A 5,995-nucleotide genomic window follows, 5' to 3' on the forward strand; every position below is an offset into this window, starting at 1 on the left:
TTTTCACTGAGTTCTGTCACTAGTTAGCTAACATATCGTTAGCTTCATAGCATAAGTGCCTAAGTCATTTTTTGGTCAAATTGCATGTGATATTTAAAAATATGCATGTGATATTTAGAAAATTAGTTTTTTCTTGTTTTCCGAAAACACAAAAAAATGACTTAGGCACTTATGCTATGAAGCTAACGATATACTCGTGCAACTCTATTAGCACCAACCAACTAGTGACATTTTGCACAACACATAGATCATGATAGTTATCACGGGGAAAGTTATCTATAGATACCAACATGTTTGTGTATGACACACATGAAGACCTTTCAGCACATAGTGAGAGTGGCAACTTGCACAAAAAAAATGACTTACAAAACTAAAACAAAACCTAGAAACCCTTGTCCCTAACTTTTAATAACTTCTATTTCTCTCTTCCAATCTCAAGCATCGGATGATAGACAAGGTAAAGTGGGCCGCGTATGCTTGTTTTTACACACATTGAAAGGGGTCCCCTTGGACTGATTTTACATTTACAGTCCTTCTTTTCACTGAGTTCTGTCATCAGTTAGCTAACATATACTGATGCAAATGTATTAGCACCAACCGACCTACCGGTCATAATTTTTTGTACAACACAAAGATCATGATTGTTACCACGGTGGACATTATCTATAGGCACCAACATGTTTGTGTATCATTCTTTAAACTAGTTTTGTCTGAATGATTGTGTGTATTTTATCTGTAAACTATAACATTAGTCAGTTGTGGTGTAAATAACAGCTGTGGGAACATTTCTCACATGGACACATGAAGGACACTTGTTTCTGAGGGACACCATGCTCCTCTTGTTCCTTCATTCTTTGTAAAGCTTTCTCATGTTTCTCCTTTCAGTCAGATTTTGTAAAGTAAGAGCACAAAATTACACAAAATAACTTTTATTAACTTATTTTTCTTTCTTCCAGCTTTAGAATTCGTACTCAAGTGGTTGAAACGCAAAGAAGGTAAAGTGGGCCATATATACTTGTTTTTACACACATTCATTTCCCATATGGAAAAGATATTTATAAATCTTATAAAGTTTGTATCTGTCTTGTGTGAAACTTGTATGAAAAGCATACAAGAGTGAAAACAGATATAAGATCCCTTGAAAAATTATGTAATGAAACTTGTATGTTTTGGATACTTAGTAAAACAATATATGAAAGTAATGAGAAAGTGGCCACTTTCATGAGTAATCACATATAGGTTTTTACTATTTCTTTTCCATATGGGTTAGCATGACAAAAGTGATCCCTTTGGACTGATTTTGTATTTACAGTTCTTGTTTTCACTGAGTTCTGTCACTAGTTAGCTAACACATATTAATGAAGGTCTATTACACCCAACCATCTGGTGATGTCATGTGTTGTACAACACAAAGATCATGAGAGTTACCACGGGAGACATTCTCTATAGAGAGCAACATGTTTGTGTATCATTAAGTAGTTTTATCTCACTGATTGTGTGTATTTTATCTGTAAACTATAACATTAGTCAGGTGTGGTGTCAATAACAGCTGTGGGAACGTTTCTCACATGAACACATGAAGGACACTTGTTTCTGAGGGACACCGTGCTTAGTAAAGCAGATCAATGGTCAGGTACACCTCCACACATGCACCACCAAAAAAAAGAGAGGACCACCTTCATGTCCATAACCACACTATGTTAGCAGATGAGCTCTGTGCTGTCCCTAAAAACACAGAGCGACTTTAAAAGCAGCTGATCTGATCAAAGCCTCTGCACCACCAGTCCTGTTACAGTTACTGTGTCAGCAAGGAAACAACGTTTTCTCTCCTTAATGAGTAAAATGTCATCTCATCATTAGTCTCTCTTCAGTTTTTTGCTTGATTGTTTTAAACAGAAAGGTTTCCCAACTTAACAGTATGCTGATTTTCTAACACTGGAATATTTCTAACATTTTGAGTTATTTTCCAGTGTATTGTATCTCAAATTATAGCGTCATAATGATTACAGGACATCAGATTGCTTGTTCTTATCACTTAATAATGCAGAGTTCATCATATAGAAATTAAACAACTTTAGTTGTGCTATTTGAACACGTTGCCTGCCTGCAGCACTAAAGGACTCCGTGAGAGACGTCTGTCTCGCCCTAGCAGCACCTGTCCCTGTCCTCCTCTTCAGTTCGCCTCAACATAAGCTCGTCATATTCTGTGATATGATTTACTCTGTTTGATGTTGCCACAGCCATACATGCCAACCCTCCCGATTTTTCCTGGAGAATACCGAATTTCAGTGCCCCTCCCAAAAATCTCCCGGAGCCACCATTCTCCTGAATGTCTCCCAATTTTCCACCCGGACAACAAAATTGAAAAACCATATTGCAGAATTCATAGCGCGGCCCAGCCAATTCCAGTTTCCAACAATGGCTACTACTTCTGCAGCTACTTAGTTTTAATATCACTCTTATTTCTCTTTCTGGTGAGAATGCAGCTGTGTAAACTTCAAATATCTGAGCCGACCGACACATCGTCTTCAAACCCCCGCGGCCTTTCGCTACTCAGGTTAAACATGATATATGAGTCACTTTGATAACTCAATAATGTTATTGTTTGGCTTTTTCAGTGTTTGATTTGTTCGTGAGTAAATCGGTTTGGCTGAGATTAAAGTTTAGATTAAATTAAATTTAACTTTATTAATCCCTCGGGTGGGTTCCTGCGGGTTTTCACACAGCTGAATAAACGACAAACAGAAAATGATTAAACAGAAGTGTGAGACGGTCGAGAGTTTGCGTCATATTTTAGATAAGGAGCAGACAGCAGAGTTTCACTCCACCGAGGGAGCTCGTGACGTACTACCCAGCTTTCTTTAGACCGCCGGGTCCTCAGGTGGAAGCAGCCTCTGGACACCCCCGCTGTTTCCGTGCCGGCCGATAATAACGGTGATTTAACGTATTTTATCTGATAAATAAACCCCGTAAAACGTATTTTACCCCCCACCACCAACGGCCCTTTTGAATGTCTCCCTAGTATGGCCACAACATCTCACTCTTGGAGCACAATTACTCTCCGCCGTTGTCGTAAGTGCGCACGCCAAGGGCCTGCGAGACATTTATACAGCCGTATTGCGCACATGACTATGAAAGGCGGAAGAGGAAGTAGTTCCTTTGAATGTAGACAATCCGAATGTTATAGTTTATTTCCACTGTGTTCCTGTTAATGATAAACTACAAATTTACTAAAATATCGATATTTTAATGTGAGAATCAATTCTAGAACAGAAATGATTGGTATCGGAGGAATCGATATTTCAGGATCGATCCGCACATCACTACTGCTCAGTTTAACAGAGAGGTAAAATGAGAATATTTATTAGGGAAACTCACTGCTACTCTCTGATGTCATGATTAGCACACATGCAGACGACCTTTCAGGACACAGTGATGACTATGGTTAAATTAAACACAATATTCATGATGATGAAGAACATCATGTTGTTATAAAATGTATACTTTTATTTTATGTCCCAGATTAACTGTCTCCCACATCACTCTGTTCCCCTCCTCTTTGACCTTTGTTCCTTCATTCTTTTTGCTTCTTCATGTTTGTCCTTTCAGTCAGATTTTGTAAATTAAGAGAACAAAATAACTTTGATTAACTTTTGTTTCTTTCTCCTGTTTTAGAAGAGGAAAAGCAAGCACAGAAAAAAGCAGGTAAAGTGGGCTGTATACGCTTGTTTTTACACACATTCATTAGCCTGACAAAAGTGATCCCTTTGGACTGATTTCACATTTACAGTTCTTGTTTTCACTGAGTTCTGTCACTAGTTAGCTAACATATACTCATGCAACTCTATTAGCACCAACCAACTAGTGACATTTTGCACAACACATAGATCATGATAGTTATCACGGGGGAAGTTATCTATAGAGACCAACATGTTTGTGTATGATTCTTTAAACTAGCTTTATCTTTATGATTGTGTGTAACATTAGTCAGGTGTGGTGTCAATAACTGCTGTGGGAACGTTTCTCACATGAACACATGAAGGACACTTGTTTCTGAGGGACACCATGCTTAGTAAAGCAGATCAATGGGCAGGTACACCTCCACACATGCACCACCACCACCAAAAGAAAGAAAGGACCACCTTCATGTCCATAACCACACAATGTTAGCAGATGAGCCCTAAAAACACAGAAAGCCTTTAAAAGCAGCCTCTGCACCACCAGTCCTGTTACAGTTACTGTTGTCAGCAAGGACACAACGTTTTCTTTTCTTAATGAGTAAAATGTCCTTTGATCATAATTCTGTCTCCTGTTTCCTACTTTTTTTCTGTGTGATTATTTTTTCAAACAGAAGGACAACATGAGATCATCACCACAAGTGGAGATAACAAAACATATTATTGAGTCTGGAAGTGACGACACAGTTTGGAACAAAATGAAGAGGGTGGAACAATGTTAATCCTGCCATTTATGATTTGATCATATATTACTGATATCTCTGTTTGTAATGATGCACTTTGATTACAAGGACTGTCCTTCACGGACTTACTAAGGCAGTTTTAACATTTATACAGGATTTCTCTGCTCAGTAGATTGATTCAGTGCTGTTATTATAAAATGTATACTTTTATTTTATGTCCCAGATTAACTGTCTCCCACATCACTCTGTCCTCCTCCTCTTTGACCCTTGTTCCTTCATTCTTTGTAAAGCTTCTTCATGTTTGTCCTTTCAGTCCGATTTTGTAAATTAAGAGAACAAAATTACACAAAATAACTTTGACTAAATTCTGTTTCTCTTCTTCGGTTTCAGAATTTTTGACCGTTGTTCCTTCATTCTTTGTAAAGCTTCTTCGTATTTCTCCTTTCAGTCTCAAAATTACACAAAGTAACTTTTATTAAACCCTGTTTCTCTCCTCCATCACTGAGGAAAACTGGGGTTCTGTGTTTTCTCTGAGTTTAACATGTCTACACAGCTAATGGTTTAAATGTGGCAGTGGCTGAAGATTTCTCTTGAGTCTATCATGTCGATTCGGAGTTCAAACAGACAGAAAGCAGGTTGTTGGAACCATATTATGAGATGTGTGAACATAAACCTTTAGTTCATGAAATACTGATATGAAATATTGTGTAATCAATCCCAGACTGTGGTGTGAATAAGCTACACTGTAGTGAAGCAGAGTTTAGGTTCAGGAGGTCTGCACTAAGTGAGACTACGATGAACATCCAGTGAGTTTAACACAGTCTGTAACACTTCCTCTATTTAACAGAAGTTTATTCATTTATTACACATGGAAATAAAAACATCCATAGTTGTACTTTACTGTACCTTAGCACACCTATCCCCCAGGTAAGGGTAAGATCTACAAATGAACAGCTAATGCAAACAAACATTACAGTTTGACAACCAAGAGACTTAAAAGTCAACCAATAAAAAGTACTAACACCAAATTTCTTCTAGGTTTTTTTTTCTCTCGTGTTCAGCAGAACTCTATTAGATTTCAAGAGTCCAACAGAAGTGGACTTTCATTCAGTTGTGCTCCAGGAAATGTTTTTATAAGCTGATCTTCCTGATCTTCCACCCTGAAAAGACTTTGGCTGAGCTGTTTGATTCATCAGGTTTAAGAAGATCCTCACTGTTAATGAAAACATCCCAAAAAACCCCCAGTAATATTCCGGCAGATGGGCTGCCAAAATAATACTGTAAAATAACAGAAAATAACTTTCTCATAAAAATATTTTCAGTAATGAAAATACAGTTTGTTGCCCCAATTTTACGTGGGATTTTGCCTTTTACAAATGCTTTTAAACATTAAATTTCAATGTGATCAAACAACGAAATTACCTATAAACAGAGACAATGAATGCAGCAATATGAATAATAATGCTTAAATTTACAAAAATATACAGTTAATGTTATTTACGCCAACTGTTATTTGATGTAAAAATGTTGTTTATCCAATTATATTTAATGTAATTCTAGAGTATACAACAAAAA

At 37.2% G+C, this 5,995-nt stretch overlaps 1 long non-coding RNA gene across 1 annotated transcript; it reads left to right on the forward strand.

Annotated features, from left to right (window-relative positions):
- Positions 1-149: 149 nt before the first annotated feature.
- On the forward strand, positions 150-5,448 carry LOC102214791 (uncharacterized). Its single transcript, XR_001290208.1, has 4 exons — positions 150-457; positions 957-995; positions 3,676-3,705; positions 4,352-5,448. It is a non-coding gene; the product is annotated as an uncharacterized LOC102214791 (long non-coding RNA).
- The last annotated feature ends 547 nt before the right edge of the window (positions 5,449-5,995 follow it).

Source organism: Pundamilia nyererei, unplaced genomic scaffold (assembly GCF_000239375.1).
Source record: "Pundamilia nyererei isolate P.nyererei 1_Seehausen unplaced genomic scaffold, PunNye1.0 scaffold01197, whole genome shotgun sequence".
NCBI lineage: Eukaryota > Metazoa > Chordata > Actinopteri > Cichliformes > Cichlidae > Pundamilia > Pundamilia nyererei.